This window comes from Lipotes vexillifer, unplaced genomic scaffold (assembly GCF_000442215.2).
Source record: "Lipotes vexillifer unplaced genomic scaffold, Lipotes_vexillifer_v1.1 scaffold7, whole genome shotgun sequence".
Classification (NCBI taxonomy): domain Eukaryota; kingdom Metazoa; phylum Chordata; class Mammalia; order Artiodactyla; family Lipotidae; genus Lipotes; species Lipotes vexillifer.
Genome location: NW_006792683.1, coordinates 5,748,084 through 5,768,791, shown reverse-complemented (window position 1 = coordinate 5,768,791; position 20,708 = coordinate 5,748,084).

Here is a 20,708-nt window from a genome sequence, read left to right as displayed (position 1 = left end):
CCCCCCCCCCCTGCCGATGCAGGGGACACGGCTTCGTGCCCCAGTCTGGGAGGATCCCACATGCTGCGTGAGCGGCTGGACCCGTGAGCGGTGGCCGCTGAGCCTGCGCGTCCAGAGCCTGTGCTCCGCAACAGGAGAGGCCACAACAGTGAGAGGCCCGCGTACCGCAAAAAAAAAAAAAGTGTAGGAACAAAATAATAATCATAATAAATAGAGTTTTAAAATGCTTTGGGATAGATTCTCATTTTAAGAAAATAAAATATAGCATTTTCACTTGAGAAAATAAAAGGAATCCAAATGGCGCTTGTCATGAGAAAATGGGATGCAGGGAGAGTGACTATCTCCCTGGTGATGACATGGGGGGTGGGAGATGTGGCATGGGCCCCTCCCCCTCCCCCCCAGCACCGCTGGTTCCAGGTGACCAGCGGCCCTGCATCCCGGCAGCAGTGGGCCTGCAGCAGGTGTTTACGGCCGCAGCGGTTTACTGGCTACTCGGATGAACATTTACAAACATCTGGACCTTTCCTCTTCCGTGGCAATAAAAACAACTTCCAAACAGGGTCAAGGGGGTCTGTGCTGATGTATCAATCTGTGGACCTGAGCTGTAGATATTTTATTCTTGCCATTTCATTCACATTCAGGTGAGCTTATTGTCATGTTTATCTTGTTTTTGTTCTGTCATAAGGCTTTCAGGTCTCTGATGCTGCAGGTCCCTGTTTGCCTCCCCACACTTCTCTTCAAACAGTGTAGAGCCGCAGGATTCTAGAATAGACGGAAAAGGATTTTGGAGGCCCCACTCAATCTCCCCATTTTATGGATGAAGAAACCCATGGCTAAGAAAGTCTCAGTAGCTTGTACCTCTAACCACCATCTGTCAGTTAATTAAATTACATTTCCCTGCTGGTAGAATCCCATCAGCATTGTGTATATGTGTTAACACTTTTTTTTTGTTTTTGAAGTGTAGTTAACTTACAATGTGTTAGCTTCAGATGCACAGCTAAGTGATTCAGTTATACACGCACACATGTATATATCTTCTTTTTTAGATTCTTTTCCATTATAAGTTATTACAAGACATTGAATATAGTTCCCTGTGCTATAACAGTAGGTCCTTGTTTATCTATTTTATATATAGTGGTGTGTATCTGCTAATCCCAAACTCCTAATTTATTTCCCCCCGGCCCCTCCCCATACACTATCATTGTGTGTTTTATGAAGGCCTTGCTTTATGCTGTGAAGATTTTACTTTGGACCCAGGGAATCTCTTCACCTTTCAGCCCTCTGACCTACGAGGTTCGATTCACACTCAGAGCTGACCGTGTGCTTCCTCTCTGCTTTCCAGGGGGCCTGAGGCAGCAGGCCCTGCCCCACTGGCTGTGCTTCACTGATTACCCTACTGGTCAGCACAGAAGGAGAACTCCCAAAATGCAAATTAAAAGAAATATGCATGGGCTTAATGTATCCTTGATGCCTAGTGCATCTCTCAACAGCATTTCTTTCACTGTTTTAAGTAACACTCTCTTGTAAGCAGGAGCGAGGGCTGGGGGTTCAGAAGCTGGTCAGCAGCTCCTGGTCACCCCAGGTTGTGAAAACACACCCTCTGGTCAGCTCTGCATCTCTTGCCCATGCTTTCTCTTCTTCTCCCTCTTCCCTGTTTCTCTCTCTCTCTCCCTCTCTTTTTTTGCCTATTTCTCCCCCTTTCTTGGGCCTTTCTTCCCATGGCACCTTTGACACTTTCCAAGCCACTGACATGAGATCAGCTCTTCCCGTGTGTGCTGTTGGTGTGATGTAATGAAGTGTTTGTTTCCACCCCCTGGAACGTGTAGTAGGTCCCCGTCCCCCCTCCTGTCTCTGTCTCTCTCTTTCTGTGTCTCTGTCTTTGTGTCTCTCTGTCTCTGTCTATGTCTCTGTCTGTCTTCCTAGCACTATCAGGTGGTGGGTTTCTAGGGGCTCTGTCTCTCTCTCTGGGGGCTTTGCTCACTTCGAGGTGCAGAGTAAAAGGGCCTGGGATGTGGATGGAGAGCATGCCTCGCTGCATGGTCACCCTTCCTGCTGCTCATCCAAGTGCCTCCTGGAAGACAGCTCTGAAGATTAGCATGCTCATCAAACAGCTTTATTTGCCTACTGGGGTCACAGGCACTTGTCCTGTGGGAGACACCTGGGGATCCTGTGTTGCACAAAGACCATCCCACACTTCTTGTCATACGTGAAACTGGCCTTGACCTGCAGCTCAGCTGGTGGGCTGGAGAAATTCTTGCACAAGTTCTCACGACCTTAGAGCCTAATGTTTCTACGGTGTCAGAACACTAACACTGCAATTCACCCTTAAAAAGCCAGTGGTATATGTTTTTATTAATTTTTGATTTCAAGATAACACACATAGTTTAAAAATAGTCAAATAAAGCGAGTATACAATGAAAAGTAGCATGTGTTCCTTCCACCCCAGACCTCCACTCCCCACTGTTTCTTATGTGTCCTTCCAGAAACATTCTGTACATATACAAGCATAAACCCATGTTTATATGCGCATGGTAGCTTATTTCACCGAGGTGACAAAATCGAGAAGTCTGCCAAGGAGAGCTGAGTGGGAGGATGACACTTGCAGTGATGAGCAAGGAGACATCAGGGCCACGGAGAAGATGCAGGGGATGGGGGGCCTGGAGGACAGGTGCAGGGACTCTGACCAGGAGACCCACCTGAGCAGGACAGGGAGGGAGGCTGCCGACAGCGTCAGGGACTGCTTCTCGAATTAATAGTGTGGAGACGCGGGGAGATGGGAAGGGAAAGATATTAAGGGAAAAAAAACACTATTTGTGGGCTTCCCTGGTGGCGTAGTGGTTGAGAGTCTGCCTGCCAATGCAAGGGACACGGGTTCGTGCCCCGGTCCGGGGAGATCCCACGTGCTGTGGAGCGGCTGGGCCCGTGAGCCATGGCCGCTGAGCCTGTATGTCCGGAGCCTGTGCTCCGCAACGGGAGAGACCACAACAGTGAGAGGCCCGCGTACCTCAAAAACAAAACAAAACAAAACACTATTTGTTACAGTTTCTGGTCCCTTAGATCAAGAGGTTACGGGTACCACTTATAACACAGGCCTTTCCAGCCTCCTTTTATGTCAAACGCATCAAGAATACCCTCATGCAGGCTCTGGCTGTGGATGCATGAGCTCAGGCCACGGAGCCAGTATCTGCCCTTTTCCACCACTTGGTTTTTTCTCTCCTTTCCTTTCAAAGTGTTTCTTTCCTCGTGGCCACCTAATGCTTTTCCACGAGTGCTGACATGAAACTTCATGACTGTTTCCAACCAGCAGGAACAATGTTCCCTTCAAAAGGTCAGGACTCTTTGGTGACAAACACGATTCAAAACAGCTTAGGAAAAGGGGAGCCATGTGGATGTTATGTGGCATCACCTAGATCCCCCTTCATGAATAACTCTCCACCTCAAATGCCAAGAGTGCCGTGGCAGCCCCTGGGCTGTCAGCTCCTCAAGGGGCTGTATCAGCACAGAAAAGACACCTTGCAGAAAGCCAGGTCCACATCCAGGGACACATCCTTGAGGGGCACATGGTCTCGCCCTAGATTTGGAAGGAAGACTCGCTGTCCAGAGCCCCCGGGGGCTGGTCCAGGCTGTCCTGTTGCCTGTGTAGCAGTGAGGCTCCTCCGTCCACCCAATCCTGTCCTCCATCCACAGGTGTTGACACCAAGACACTCCCTAATGGGCCACCTGTCCGCCAAACCCCATCTCCATCCCAGCCTGGGCAGGGAAGCTACTGGCTCCTGTAACCAAACCATTCGTGGAGCAGCAGTGCAGCAGCCCGGGACCCATGTACCAGGGGCTGGATCGGGGGTTCGACCAGAGACCTGCTCCATGCTGGCCTCACACTGGCCGCTCACACCAGAGAGAAGCCAGACTTCTCCTGTCTCTTCCTGTTGGGCTGCACCCCACAGGCCTGCATGCCCTGCACTTGCCCAGCTTTAAGACCGAAGAAAGAGCCCAGAGTCAGTGAACGAGACATCAATGGTTTAATGGACGGGGGAGCTTACGTGTCAGAAGCAGGGTCCTAGAGTGACACTCCAGCACAGTGGGCAGGACATGGCAGCAGGCTTCGCTGGTAGGGGGTGGTATGAATTGCCAGTTATAGGGGGAATTACATCAGGTTGGCTCCTTGGTTACCAGGGATACTAGCAGAGGGCACGCCCCTCACCATCCCTTTGACAAGAACAATCATCACCTGGGACATGGCAAGTACGTAGGAAGGTCAGTCAGATGAGTGGGGTGTAGGTGAAGCAGGGGCTAGTCCAGCAGAGGATGCACGAAGAGCAAGAGAACAGCCATCTTGAGTGGCCTGACCATACATTGTCCCCAGGGCAGATGCTGGGAAAAGGCACTGATTGGCCTTGACTGGGGCAGGCGGCTCCAGACTCAGGAAGAAGCAATGCCGGCTGTGTTCAGTTTACCTGTTCAGAGGGGGGCCACAGCCAGGCAACATAAGAGGCAGGAGAGCGCTACTGAGTGGACAAACCATGACCCCCGGACACCATGGGCACCCTGTCCCCATCACTTAGTCTCTGCCGGGGAGCCCCCCCTGTCTGGCCCAGGGGAAGCCGGGGGCAGCATGCTGGGCCGTGACCTTGGAGGTCCGGGATACCCCCTCGCTGCATGCTCCTGTTAACGTTTGTTTCTTCACAGGGTTTAAGTCTCCTGAGGTGGGCATCATGCTTTCTGGACTGGACTCCTCACAGGCCCTCGACTGGGCATAACAAACGTGGTGGATGAACCGACACTAGTTCCTTGTAGTTTAAACGAAGAGGAATGGCATGGACTGCTTAGCAAGGGTGTCACTAATCCCCACTTAGTTGTACTTTTCAACTTATTCCAGACATTCAAAACAGTGCTAACCTATAAGTACAACAGCCCTTGAGGTTAGTAAGGAAAATGTAACTTTAAGAGAATCAAAGCAAATTAAATAAAAACCCCAAACCTAACAAAAGCTCTCTTTCACACCCCTCCCCCACCCCCGCAAGCCACAAAGGCCAGGTCAGAACTGCATGCGCTCTGCAGATAGAGAGACCCTCAGGATCCTGCCTGCCCCCCTCCCCCCACTGCCTCTGTTCCCTCCGAGAACTGATTGTACCAGGATGGGCCCCTGACCTAAACCAGGCACATCCCACTCTGGCCGTTTTGGAATCAAGACCCTGAGGTGCTGTGGGTCCATTCGGTCCTCAGCTGGGAAGCGATGTGAATGCAGGTGCACAGGGGCTGCACCTCACCAGGAAAGTGCAGAGATCAGGAAGCAGGGCCCCAGAGACAGGGACCCTGAGGTCCTGGGGCTGGGACAGTACACCTGGGGCCTGTGGAGCCAGGGCAGACTTCTTGTGTGTTTTGTCTCTGGTTTTTGTGCTGACGACATCAGCTGAAAGGAAGATGGTCCAAACAGGCCCTGCCCCTATCCACTGCCCTGCTGTCCATCTCATCCTTCTTTCATTTAGCAAGTGAGTGGCCCAGGTGAAACCTCTCCTGAGCATTTACATCCTAATAGGGATCAATGCCTTCTACCAAAGGGACTAACTTTCAAGGAAAGAATTTCAGGCTTCTGCTGGGAGTGCATTTTCCAAGCAATCTGGAAGCTGGGGGAACCTGACTGTATTCTGGGGGCAGGCCCTGGTGAGGACCAAATAAGTGAGAGAATCAGGGGTCTTGTGGCCTGCAGGGTGGGCTGGGCTCTGGTCTGAGGTCGCCACACCTGAGGCCTCCCTCACACCTGCCCCGAGCACTGGCCCCTGTGCTTGGCCTGTGGGTGAAGCATGGATGGACAGGTGGCCCAAGAAGGGCAAAGGATTCTCTGTGAAAGCAGGGGCCACTTTGGGGAGCGAGTGCAGGTGACCACAAGAGCTTCCCAGGAAAGGGAGATAACTTAGGAATTATACAAACCTAATAGGAGATGAATCCTTTTTTTTCAGAAGGGATTTGGGAGAAACACGTGTATTCCAGAACAGGTAGCTTGCAAGTTGCCATGGAACAAGATGCGGGGAGGAAACAGACTGTGTTAGTCAGGGCTCTCCAGAGAACAGAAGCAACAGGATATATGTAGAGATATACACAAGAGGAGACTTATTACAGGGACTAGCTCATGCCTTATGGAGGCTGAGAAGTCCCCTAATCTGCTATCTGCAAGCTGGAGGCCCAGGAAAGCCGGGGGTGTAGTTCAGTCCAAGTTTGAAGGTCTGAGGGCCAGGAGCAATGATGTGTGAGGCCGGGAGGAGATGGACATCCCAGGTCACCTGAAGCAGAGGGCAAATTTAACCCTCCTCTGGATTGAATTATGCCCCCCGCATTGATGAGGGTGATCTTCTTTACTCAGCCTGCGAACGAGAGGGCTGACGGTATAAGTTCCAGGTGGAGTCCAGAGGCCTGAGGACCAGGGCACCAACGTGTAAGTCCCAGTCCAAGGGCAGGAGAAGACCAGTGTCCAATCCTGCGTCCAGCAGAGAGAGCAGATCCCCTCCTCCAACTTTTAGATCTGTTCAGGCATCTGTATCGGGGAGGGTGATCTTCTTTCCTCAGTTCACTGATACAAATGTTCATCTTTTCCAGAAACACCCTTGCAGCCACACCTGGAAATGTTACCAGCTACCTGGGCACCCTCAGCCCTGTCAGGTGGACACACAATGTTAACCATCACACAGACCAACTGGATTTTAGATCCTCTAGGATTCTATCAGGTATTTAGTGAGATGCATGCCCCCCGCTATGGGTAGACGGGGCCACTATAGCCTTTGACTTCAGTGGGAATAAGCGATTTGCTGAAGAAACTCAGTCGATTAGTGGAAAAGTCAATCGTCCAACCAATACTGAGTGACTGGAGGTGCCTGGTACTGTAATGAGGACACAACAATGGTAAACATCGCAGGCCCTACCCTCCTGGAGTCGAGTCTGGTATGAAGGACAGACACTGAACAAGTAGGGGGAAATGGGATGTGAGTTACACAGAAGTGTAACGTCAGGCAGACGGCAAGAGAAGCTGGGTGTCCACATTCAGGTCCCCTACACGGGCTCTGCACCCTCCACAGCCTCACAACAGGGTTTCACTGTCATCCCCATTTTACAGATGGAGAAACCAGAGCCTTGAGAGGTTAAAGGTTTTGCCCAACGTCACACCCCCAGTAAATGGCAGAGTTGGGATTTGAACAAAGTTCTCTCTCATACCCAAATCTGGGCTCTTTTGGCTTTCTGTGGCAAATTATAGAAATCCAAGTCAAACCATCTTCGACAAAGAAGAGGATATTTGGGTCCCCTAATTTAGAAGTGTAAGTGTAGGCTTTAAACGTGGCTAATCCAGAGGCTATGTCACTGGGAGTCCATCCTTCTCTTCAGATATAGGACAGGCCCTCCCAAGTGGCAGACTTCATGGCCACCCAGATCATATCCAGGCCAGTCACCTCAGTAAAGAGCTTCTGCTGTGGTGGCCTGGAGAGGACTGTGGGGACATAGCTTTGGTCACATGCCCATCACTAAACCCATTAGGCAACTGGGGGGCAGGGGTGAGGTCCTCCAATTGCCCAGGCCTGGCCTGAGACTGCCCTTGGGTAGGCAGCAGCTCCACCTGAACTGCATGAAATCAGCTCCCCACAGGAAGAAGGGCTTCTGTTGCCGAAAGAGAGGGAAGGGATGCTGATCAGGCAAAACCAGGCCCACCATGGCTTTTAACCACTATTCTCTGTGTCGAGTTGCCCTTCCATCCTGCACTAAGCAGCACAGCCCAAAGTGCCAAGTCTCTGGAGAATAGAATGAACGCTAAGGATGAACCACGTTTTATCATAGGACCACCTAACAACTGGTATTTATTCATTCCACCACCTGTTAGCACACAGTAATTAGCACTGTTCCAGGCCCAGGGACTAGAGGACTTTTTCTGAAGACACAGGCCCTGCTATTCAGGTGCTCTCCACCTGGCAGAGGAGGCAAACCGGTAAGAAATTGCCATGTGTTAAGAGCAACGATAAAGGGACACGAATGCCTCCAGCATGTGTAAACAATGCTTTCCACTGAAAAACAAAAAGGCAGAAGACTCAGTTAAAAAAAAAAATGAACAAAGAACCCAAATAGACATTCCTCCAAAGGAGGTACACACATGGCCAACAAGCCCATGAAAAGATGCTCAGCGTCAGTAGTCATGAGGGAGATGCAAATCTAAATCATGAGATACCAGTCCACACCCATTAGGGTGGCTGCTGCATTGAAAAGTAAGACAAAGGATGTATGGAGAAACAGGGGCCTTCATACACTGCTGGTAGGAATGTAAAATGGTGCAGCCACTGTGGAAAACAGCTTGGCGGTTCCTCAAAAAGTTAAACAGAAGGGCTTCCCTGGTGGCGCAGTGGTTGGGAGTCTGCCTGCCGATGCGGGAGGCGCGGGTTCGTGCCCCAGCCCAGGAGGATCCCGCCTGCCGCGGGGCAGCTGGGCCTGTGGGACATGGCCGCTGGGCCTGTGCATCCGGAGCCTGTGCTCTGCAACGGGCGAGGCCACAACAGTGAGAGGCCCACGTACAGCAAAAAAAAAAAGGATTCCTCTTGAGAATTAACTGATATTACATTAGAAGGGAAAATGAGAGGGAATTTTTCAGCCGGCCCCCCCCATCAAAAACTGAATCCAACAGAAACACCCCTCTGTTCTTCAAACAGCATTAGTCAATGCTACACAATTAGCAAAAAAAAAAAAAAAAAAGTTAAACAGAATTACCCTCTGACCCAGCAACTCTGCTCCTAGGTATACACCCAAAATAACTGTAATCAGGCACCCAAACATATATTTGCACACCAGTGTTCACACCAGTACAATTCACAAGAGCCAAAAGGAAACCCAGATGTCCATCAGTGGATGAACGTATAACAAGTTGTGGTCTATACACGCCACAGAAGCTTCATCCATAAAAAGAAATGAAGCACTGATACATGCAGTGAAACTTTGTGCTAAGTGAAAACAGTGCTACACCAAAGGTCAGGGTCACAAAGGGGTTGTATGATTCCATTTGTATGAAATATCTAGCACAAGCAAATCCACAGAAACAAGGAACAGACTGGTGGTTTCAGGGGGCGGGGAGTGGGGGTGGATAGAGGAGTAAGCACCTGCTTACTGGGGCTTATTCTGGGGTGATGAACATGTTTTGGAACTAGATAGAGGTGGTTACACAATATTGTGATTGTACTAAATGCCATTGAAGCACTCACTTTAAAATGTTTAATTTTATGTGATGTGAATTTCACTCAATGAAAAACAAAAGTGCCCATGAAGTTGTCCATAAGTTATACAAAGCATATGAGAAGTCAGGCTGGAGAAGGAGGGGTGATTAAGTGCATGGTGAGGTCAGGAGAGCCGTTCTGGGCACAGACTTCCTCTGGGGAGATGCTTTGAGTAACGGAGGCAAGCGCAGCTGTGTGCAGGGACCCACGGTTCCATTTTCTTCTGATTTACAAGCAGGCTGGTGCTTCTCACCAGGGAGATGGGCCTTCACTGCAGGGTCAGCCCCGAGCCCGGCTGTGCTTGCTGGAGCTTGTTTAGAGCTTGCTTGTTCAGAGACAGAGGGAAGGGCTGTTCTCCAAGGACTGTGCGTCCCCTGCCCCATTGCTGCGGCTGCACAGCATCCTGGGGAGGACAAAGTGGCCCTTGTGTGGATGAAGCAGCTACAAAGTACATTTTCCTCTGGGGGTGAATTGCCACCCTGCAAGGCAGGAAGGTTTCTTTCCATTGCACAGAGCACCTCACTTCATGTCTGAGGGGCCCCGGGCAATGGAGTCCACTCAGGTCTGGGCTGTGTGCTGTGGAGGGTGGGGACTTGGGAGGCTAGGGACCACTTCCTGGAATCAGACGATGGAATCAGACAGAACCTGTTGGCAGGTGTGGCTCTGGAGTTAATGCATGCATGTTCCCTGAAGGTTTCACTCTGCAGTCGGCTTGGGAAAAGGTAAGGCATTGGCATGCCCCCTCCATTTCCCCTTATTTTGGGCATTTCCTCCCCATTTAAGGCCCCCTTTCTGACACCCATCAGACCCCTCCTCCAGAATCCCCTTCCACCCGTCTGTTCCATTGTTCCGTTCTTTCAAGGTCTCTGACACAAATTCAAACCACTGCTTTGCGGTTCTGCTTTGGACAGGAACTAGCTAGTACTTATCATTAGCCAGTTCATTTAACCCTTGTCATTAGCACAGAAAGCAGGTACTGTATTGCTAAGTCCACTGTACTGATAAGGAAACAGACTCAGAGAGATTGGGATTCGGCCAAGGTAAACAGCTGGTTAGTGGCAGGATAGGATTCAAGCTCTAAATTTAATGTTAATAAACTGACCTCTACTAGTAAACCAAGTGATTGGAGAAATTATCCCTCCCAAATGACATAATGTCTCAACAGAGTAAAAATGAGATTTTTGTGGTAGCAGCAGTGTATTTACAGAGAGATGGTAGGTATTTGGACATATATTTTATATGAGGAGGAGGTCTTTCTGTAATCCCCAAATTATGTGACAGCCTATTCTACGTATACCAGAAGCTGCTATTTAACAGCTTTATTTCGCAAAAGGCTCAATAGCAGTATTTGCTCTTTAAATTGACAAACAGGTGACTCTGAGTGAGCCCAGGTGCACTGAGGCACTTTCTTCACCATCCTCTTAATTTAAATATATGCTGGAAACAGAATCAAGAGTAAGACTCACCTAAGGCCACAGGCAAGCTGGGATGCTCTTCTCAACTCACTTCAAGTGCTCTGTCTCCTAGGAAGCCCCCAGACCCCCACCCCTTTTGTGTTATCCCCTCCACTAGACCTTGACATCCTGTGCTCAGGGACTGCATTTAAGTCATCATCTTGTCCAGTGCTCTTTTAGTGGGAAAAAGGAGAAAGAGAGGAAGAAATAAAAGTTTCCAGAAGGTTTATTTACATTTCATTATAAAAAGACAGGCCAACTGATGATCATTTTATGTATAAAAACATCAAATCACTACATTGTACACCTCAATTACTCTTCAACTGAAAAGACAAGCCAATTAAAACATGGGCAAAGGAGTTGAACAGATATTTCTCCAACTAAGATGTACACATGGCCAACAAGCAGATGAAAATGTTTAATGTCATTAGTCATCAGGGAAATGCAAATCAAAACCACTTCACATCTGACAGGATGGCCAGAGTTGAAAAGACAGACAATAACAGGTGCTACTGAGGATGTGGCAAAATCGGAACCCTCACACACTGCTGGGGGGAATTCGAAATGGAGCAGCTACTTTATCACACAGTCTGACAGCTCCTCAAACAAGTGAACTTATACACTGGACCTACTTACACACAGAGCTGTCATAGGACCCAGCACTCTTAGGTATACATCTAAGAGAAACAAAGACACATGTCCACACAAACTTATGGCAGAATGTTCATAGCAGCATTAATCGTAATGGCCAAAAGGTAAAAACAACCCAAATGTCCATCAGCTGATGAACGGATAAACAACGTGTGGTTTATCTACACAGTGGAATATTATTTGGTCATAAAAAGGAATGAAATGCTGATACATGCTCCAACCTGGACGAACCTTGGGAACATTAAGCCAATGAAAGAAGCAGTCACAAAAGACCACTTGACGTATGATTCCGTTGATATGAAATGTCCAGAAATGGCAAATCCATAGAGGTAGAATGTAAATTAGCAGTTGCAGGGGCTGGCGGTGGGAGTGGGGAGGAGGGGCATGATGGCTAAAAGGCATGGGGTTTCTTTTTGAGCAATGAGGGTGTTCTAAAATCGACTCAAGATGTTCTAAAATCGGTGAGAGCTATAAGTATCTGTGAATACACTAAAAACCACACTTTAAATGGGTAAGTTGTATGCCGTGTGAATTATATAAAGCTGTTTTTAAAAGAAAGTTTCCGGAAGGCACTATGCCCCTTTCCACAATTCCTCTTTGCTCATAATAAACTTAGTTACTTGAATTTCAATTTTTTTTTTTTTTTTTTTTGCAGTACGCGGGCCTCTCACTGCCATGGCCTCTCGCCGCTGAGGAGCACAGGCTCCAGACGCGTAGGCTCAGCGGCCATGGCTCACGGGCGCAGCCGCTCCGCGGCACGTGGGATCTTCCCGGACCGGGGCACGAACCCGCGTCCCCTGCATCTGCAGGCGGACACCCATCCACTGCGCCACCAGGGAAGCCCCGAATTTCAATTTTTGGCAAGTCTGATATACAATATTTTTCAATGCCTCATAAGCATTTTAATAAATACTAATAGTGTTAAATATCCGTTGTTGAGTTTGCTAAATAAACAATTTAATTTCTTAATATGACATATTTTCTCACAAAAGAATAAAATACTTATTACCTACTAGGAGTTTAGCATCTCTGTTCTCATAATAATCCAAGTCCCCGAGTCTATCTTTATGTTTGAATAGGTGATGTGTCTGCAGCTTCTACACTTGACACTTCTTGTAGCGGAGCAGTGGCCCAGAGGATCTGCAGGAAAAAACAGTCCGCTTCCTGTCAGGCCCCAGAGGAACTGAGAGAACAGTGAGGTAAAGTTACCAGCTTGCTAAACGCTGTCACGAACAGACACCAAACCCTAGCACTGCCCTCCCACCCCATCCCTGGGATTCCCACGCACTGTGACTAAACAGACCCAGGACAGGGAAAGGGAATTCTGCCTTTGATAAAAGCATCTGACAGAAATGAGAGTCTTTTTGTTTGTTTTTGTTTTTTTGCCGTACGCGGGTCTCTCACTGCTGTGGCCTCTCCCGCTGCGGAGCACAGGCTCTGGACGCGCAGGCTCAGCGGACATGGCTCACGGGCCCAGCCGCTCCGCGGCATGTGGGATCTTCCCGGACCGGGGCACGAGCCCATGTCCCCTGCATCGGCAGGTGGACTCAGAAATGAGAGTCTTTTGCTTTTTCAGGAAGGTATGTAACATTTGTACAAAAGGCCTGTTTACATTTAACTTTAAATTACAGAGCAACTGGAGGGTCTTAAAAATGACACTTTGGCTTGATACGTTTGCTTGTTTTGTCAGTTCCCTCACAAAACCAGCCATGCCCGGTCCCTAGGACCTGGCAGCACCTAGCAGCCCTCAGAGCAGGGGTTCCGTGAGAGGCTTGCGGTTAAATGAACGAATGATGAGAACGTGTGTGCAGATGGACGAGGGCAGGAAGAAACTATGAAAAAGTAGAAACACTGTATTTGTGTAATAAGAGTATGATTACATTGAATCCCCTAAAATTGCCTTTTGGTGGGGCTTCCCTGGTGGCGCAGTGGTTGAGAGTCCGCCTGTCGATGCAGGGGACACGGCTTCGTGCCCCGGTCCGGGAAGATCCCACATGCCGCGGAGCGGCTGGGCCCGTGAGTCATGGCCGCTGAGCCTGCACGTCCGGAGCCTGTGCTCCGCAGCGGGAGAGGCCACAGCGGTGGGAGGCCCGCGTACCACACACACACAAAAAAATTGCCTTTTGGTTTGACTATAATGCTATTAGATAAAATTTGGGTTACAATGTGCACCTGCAATTATACCCACTCAATAGAACCCTATGTAGCAGTTGAGAAGTGTAAGGTGTGCCTATAAAGTACTAGCGTGGAAGGATGTCCAAGATACAGTTATGAGAAAAAAAGAAAGTGAACCCCCCCCAAAAAGTATTAAATTATGATCATAGTTTTTGTAGTACCCTCCCCTGCAAATGTATGTATTTGATTACATACATATAGATAAAAATCTGGAAAACTGCTCACTAAGCTGTTACCTCTGGTTGGTTCTGGAAAGGATAACAGGGAACTTCCACTTTCTGTGTTCATAGTTCTATATTGTTTGTGTTATTTGCATGCTTACGCTTTTATTTTAATAAACATTTAAAATCTTAAGCCTTTTCTGCCCTTTTATGTTTTCCTGCACTTGATCACGTATTTTGTATAGTTAGCAATAAAAAAATTTAAATCACCCATTTTATTTTTTGTCTTTTTTAAAATTTAGTTTTCATTTTATATTGGAGTATAGTTGATTTACAATGTTGTGTTAGTTTCAGGTGTACAGCTAAGTGACTCAGTTATACATATATCCATTCTTTTTCAGATTCTTTTCCCATATAGGTAGTTACAGAATATAGAGTTCCCTGTGCTATACAGCAGGTCCTTGTTGAATAAATCACCCATTTTAGCTACACCTTTGCTGTCTTTGGTAATTGCATTAAAAAAAATCTAATTCTTAAAACTCGTGCTCACACTGAGGCCGGCACAGACCCAAATCTAAACCAGCACTGTATTTAGCTTTTCACAAGTCACCAGGCTCTCTGATGGGAAGAGCAGCTGTTCTATCAAATGGCAACTCCTTCCTCCCGCAGTGAAAATGGGGAATCACCCAGCTATTTTCATCTGCGTAAATAATAATTTCCTTCCATAACCTGCCTTCTCCCTCTCCTCTCACTTTCCTGTTTATCTGAGGGGAAGCTGTGTGTGCTGTCTAGCTGGACTTGCCCGTCAGGAAGGATGCTGACCACCTCAGAGGGGATAAACTAGAGGAATTGGTCTTATCAACAGTCATCACGTGAGATCTCTCTCTCTCTCTCTCTCTTTTTTTTTTTTTAAAGAAGAGTCAACTGTGAGTCTTTGGTCGGTCCAGGAATCTCACAATTCTGAGCCTGGGAGTTGGGCCAGTGGCTCCTGACACCTCATCTCCCACGTGGGTCGACCCAAAGGTGCTACATCCTTCAGGAAACCTCTTCTTCCCTCCTGGGAGACACAGCGAACCGAAGGTGATGATGGCTTCTCAGGGAGCACCCTCTCAAATCTTTGCTCTGAACGCACTCTAAATCACAACCTCCTCATAACTTCCTCTTATTTTACTCAGAGGTATTTTTCGAGCCTTCCTGTAGAACTGGGTATTTCATTTATAACATAGCCTTGGATGTATTTACTCGCCAATCTGCCAGGGGGATGATCTGTCTTGTGATTTGCCCCGTGAAAATATCTAGAGAATAGAATCTTGTTAGTCGCTTGAAAACCACTTGTAAAGAAGAACTGGTTCGAGATGATTGGTGGGTTGTTTTTTGGTCCTTCCCTGTCCCTGCCCCTCCCCCCACTTCCTCGTGAGTTAATCATTTTGAAGGATGTTACTTGCCTACAGAGTGCACCACCCCATCTTTGGATTAAGAGAAAAGGGAAGATTATTGTTTATCCCTGAGGTCTGGGGACCCCTGTTCCATTTTTGGACACTGGCAGGTGGGCAAGGTCCCTACGGTAAACCAGCCGAGCTGTTGCAATGGGTCACAAAGCTGGGACATCTGAGAAACTCATGTCACAATCAGTTGCTCCTCTCTCCCTGGTCCCATTCTTCCCTGACATTTGGAAAAATATGGTGAAGATCAGTTAACCCAAGCAATGCAGATGCTGACTATACCCCAGATACATGATCTCAGGCCCTGCTGTAGGGCCTGGCAGCCCAGCCTCTCCTGTGAGCTCCTTTGACTTGGCAAAACAAAACTGAGGTGAAAACCAAAAGGCAAAGCAGGGGAAATGTGGTCGGGCTGTTTGCCTGCTGTCATTAGCAACCCACTTTCGATCCACTTACTATTTCGGACACCTGAATAGTAAAAGCGTTTGGTTATTATCATGGGGGGGTGTGTCCTACGTGCTGAAAAAAATGAGTAAGGCGCGCGCGCGCGCGCGCGCGCGCGCGTGTGTGTGTGTGTGTGTGTGTGTGTGTGTAGGGGGCAGGAAATTCACCCCACCAAGAAGTCAAGCTCACAAGTTCGGTGCTGAGGCCAGTGAGAAAAGACAATTTCTGGATTATGTTCAGGCAGATGGAGTGGGAAACTGAAATTCCTGCCTTGGCACAATTCTCACTAATATTTATTAAGTTTTTTGGTTGCATTGGGTCTTCGTTGCGGGCGCGGGCTTTCTCTAGTTGCAGTGAGCGGGGGCTACCCTTCGTTGCGGTGCACGGGCTTCTCATCATGGTGGCTTTTCTTTTTGCAGAGCATGGGCTCTAAGTACGCAGTCTTCAGTAGTTGTGGCATGTGGGCTTTGTTGCTCCATGGCATGTGGGATCTTCCTGGACTAGGGATTGAACCCGTGTCCCCTGCGTTGGCAGGCAGATTCTTAACAACTGCGCCATCAGGGAGGTTCCCTCTCACTGATATTTAAGAGAGAAAATCTCCCAACTATTGGAAAGAGGTAGCGATGCAGCCTGATGCCTTCATGCAGAAATGCCTGGGTGACTGGACGTTCGGGGAGCGTCACACCCGTGATTAAGAGGGCAGGGCGCCAGCTGGGTTTTCAGACACTTGGCTGTAGGGCAGACAAGTTATTGAACTTTGCTGAGCCTCCACTGGATTGGATGGGTGCTTTTTTTTTTTGATGTGGACCATTTTTAATGTCTTTATTGAATTTGTTACATTATTGCTTCTGTTTTTTATATGTTTTGGTTTTTTGGCTGCGAGGCATGTGGGATCTTAGCTCCCCGTTTTTATATGTTTTGGTTTTTTGGCTGCGAGGCATGTGGGATCTTAGCTCCCCAACCAGGGATCGAACCCACACCCCCTGCACTGGAAAGCGAAGTCTTAACCGGTGGACTGCCAGGGAAGTCTGTGGATGGGTTCTTAGACTTAAAACTCTATCGGGGGAACTGACACCACACAGTAAGCCACGGAGATGCTTTTAACGACAGGTTACAAACAAAATAACAATGCCACAGTGCCAACTCTTCACTCAGCCCCTTCAGTGTGCCAGGTGTTGTACTCTGGCGATTCTGCCAGGTGGGTGTTGTGGCCTTTGTGCAGATGAGAACCTTGAGTCACTTGGTGCAGTCTCCCAGACAGTGAAAGGCAGGGAGAGTACTCTGCTGCCCAAGCCTGGTTCCTGGCGTTCATCCTACACACCTGCTCTGACTCGGCATGGGTGAGCTCGGGGGCACCTGAACATGGCATCTCGAGGGGCTGAGATGCCCACAGAGGAGTCACATGACTTTTCACGCTGTCTCTGTCCCTGGTTTGTGAGACGGGAAACAAAGGGGCCACTGTTCAGCAGAAACTGCCCAGCAGAGGCAAGGATGCTCTGTGAACTGGAGTCTCACTTAGGGTCACCAGACCTGGCAAGTGAAAACCCGGGACACCCACTTAAACCTGAATTTCAGATAAACTGCGAATACTTTGTTAGTGTAATTATATCCTGCGAAATATCTGGGACATATTTATACTAAACAGTACCCGTGGTTTACCTGAAATTCAGATGTAACTGCATCTTCTCTGGCAGCCCCAAGCTCACGATATCATATCGTTGTTGTGGACTCCGCTCAGAAAACCCACAAATCAAAATTATTTCCATCCTTCGAGGCCCAGCCCAGATAACACGTCTTCTGTGAAGCTGTCTCCTCTCCCGGCCCCCAGCACACTGTGCCTGTCACATAGTTACAGAACAAGCCTTGCTCCTCTCTCAGACATCAGACTCGTGAGGGCAGACGCTGGTCCTTTTCCCACAGCTCCTCACTGTGGAATTCATTCATTCCACACTATGCCAACCGCAAAGCAGATGTGGATGCTAATCTTGTGGGTTTTCGTTTCGTAGGAAAGCACGGCATTATCCGGGCACTTATGAACAGTTGCATGAAGGGATGGGACAAAGTGCTGCAGAAGGGCTGCTCTGAGGCTGGGGTCCTGCACGGCTTCTCTGGGGGGTGGTGCTCAGGGGCCAGGATGAACAGGAGGAACCCACACGACAAGTCAAGAGAAATTTCCAGAAGACACTGAGGGGTAAGAAAATCTGGTCAGTTTGGGGAACTGAAGGCAGGCCTTCGACATGGAAGTGGGACCCAGAGAGAGGTTTTCTACGCGGTGGGTGGCATGGGACTGAGCTCCACCCCAAATGAAGTTGGTGAGTTAGCGGTGGGTAGTGGGGGCACAATGTAATCTGCTATAAGCTTTTTGGGCTGCTTGTGAGAATTACACAAAGCAAAGCACCGAAGTGGAAGAAGCAAGACCAGTCAGAGACCATTATAGGAATTCAGGTGAGAGAGACATGGGGGAGGCAACGTGGAAAGGGGCTCACTTGCTGTCCCACCTGTTCTGGAACTTGTCGACTCCCCCCAAGAAGTGGAGGCTGTCTCCCTTGGCTCCTGGGTGAGATTTTCGCAGCCGGCCTTGACGGATGGCAGGTGGGGAGGTGAAGCTGCGTGACTTTCCCAGGCAGGTGGGGAAAGGCAGTGTGGATTCTGCCTGCCCTGCCCTCCCCCCACTGCATGCTCACCCCTGGGACCCCAGTCTCACTCCGTGAAGAAACTCACACCAGCCCATAGGGAGAGGCCTCCGGTGGAAGCCCCTGTGAAGACCTGTGGCCGCCAGCCAGCCACATGGACGCCAGACGAGCCACCCGCCGTGCCTCGTCTGAATCTCTGACCCACAGCATCCATGAGCGCGGGAAACGTTGCTTCGAACCGTTAGACTCTGGGGTAAGATGTCGCGCAGCCATAGTAAGTGGAACAAGAGGATCCTGGTTGGAACTTGGGTGGGTAGCAGGCGACCTGGAGAAAAGTGGACCCACCTGAGATGCTGAAAGGAGACAATGTTAACAAGATGTAGTCATGAAAGGGATGGAAAACGTCTCAAGTATTTTTTTTGTGGTACGCGGGCCTCTCACTGCTGTGACCTCTCCCGTTTCGGAGCACAGGGTCCGGATGTGCAGGCCCAGCAGTCACGGCCCATGGGCCCAGCCGCTCCACGGCATGTGGGATCTTACCAGGCCAGGGCACGAACCCGTGTCCCCTGCATCGGCAGGTGGACTCTCAACCACTGCGCCACCAGGGAAGCCCAGAACACACTTTTTAAATCCCTCTTTACATTTTGAATGGTGCATGCACTTCAGCTCGAGAGCTTCATTCGTTCAGTTTAATAATTTGATCGCTGGTAAAATGCAGATTACTCAGGGACTGGTAAAATTTGAGTTTTTCTTTCATTTATTAACATCTTAGCATGGATAAAGATTTTGAGATGAAATTTTCTTTTCAGTAAAGAAAATGGAGGGGGACTTCCCTGGTGGTGCAGTGGTTAAGACTCCACGCTCCCAATGCAGGGGGCCCGGGTACGCTCCTTGGTCAGGGAACTAGATCCCACATGCATGCTGCAACTAAGAGTTCGCATGCCGCAACTAAGGAGCTGCCAAGCCACAACTAAGGAGCTGCCAAGCCACAACTAATGAGCCCGTGAGCTGCAACTAAGGAGCTGGCGAGCCGCAACTGAGGAGCCCGCTTGCCGCAACTAAGACCTGGCACAACCAAATAAATAAATAAGTAAATTAATTAATTATAAAAAGAATGATTAAAAAAAAGAAAATGGAGGCACCTGAGGGCCAAGTGGTGAGATGTCCCCAAGGAAGGAAAGAGAAAGAAAATTCGGGACACAAAATACAAATCATGCCTCCATAGGGCGTCGGCCCTGACTCTTTATCCTGCAGCTGTTACCGGGGAAGATGCCCGCAGCTGACATGCATGTGCTTACCATGTGCCGGTCACCCCAAGCACGACCCCACTGAATCCTCACGGTGAACACGGAAGGCAGTGCCACTGCCACACCTTCCACCAGGAAACCGAGCGCAGAGAGGGGACCTAACTGGCACAAGGACCCGTGCCCGCTCCACACGGGACAGAGCCTGCCTCTCCTCCCATACCGTTTGCACAGGTGGCCTCTTGTGTCTGTACAACGTCACGCATCTGTGAATGAGTGGGCTGTGCTCTGCTCCTCGGGACTTTAAAAACTGGGGTTAGGGAGTGAGTGTGTGTGTGCGTGCAGGGTGGGGGGACAGGTGATTGCACACAAACAGCCCTCATCAAGGCAGCTCTGAAAATGGCAGGTGGCAGAGACCCCATCTGGCCCCCAACTTTGATTCTCTGCCAGCTATCATGGCTAAGCTGTGGCCAGCGGGATGGGAATGGAAATGATACACCTGCCTTCGTTTTTAATTTTTAAAAAAAATTTTAAAAAATTTTAAAGGTTTTTTAAAACATTTATTTATTTTTATTTATTTATTTTTGGCTGTATTGGGTCTTCATTGCTGCGCACAGGCTTTCTCTAGTTGTGGTGAGCAGGGGCCACTCTTCGTTGCAGTGTGCGGGCTTCTCATCGCGGTGGCTTCTCTTGTTGCCGAGCACGGGCTCTAGGCGTGCGGGCTTTAGTCGTTGTGGCTCGTGGGCTCTAGAGCGCAGGCTCAGCAGTTGTGGCGCACAGGCTTATTTGCTCCACGGCCTGTGGGATCTTCCCGGACCAGGGCTCGAACCCATGTCCCATACATTGGTGGGCGGATTCTTAACCACTGCACCACCAGGGAAGTCCCTACACCTGCCTTCCTAAAACGGGGGTGCAACTCCCTTTACAGGCTGGTGAGCAGTCTTAGGGCCTGGACCACTGACATCGGGGGGTCTGTCTGTCCCCAACTGTCCTAACTCACCCTAGGTTGGCTTTGCCCAGGCTTTTACCTGGGAGAGAAATACACTTGTGTTTATGCCTCTGTTATTTTGGGTATTTGCTATGGGAGAATTTATATTGTAACTAATGTAGGCAACAAAGGAGGTGTGAATAGAGTGGATGGAAGCTCTGAGAAGGAAAAGTTATGTGTGTAAATGTTTTATTGATCTTCCCTCCCCACATGCATGCGTATAAGGTCAGAAGGTGTTTTTGAGAAAATATGGGATCCACACTCATGGAGGTCCATTCTTCTT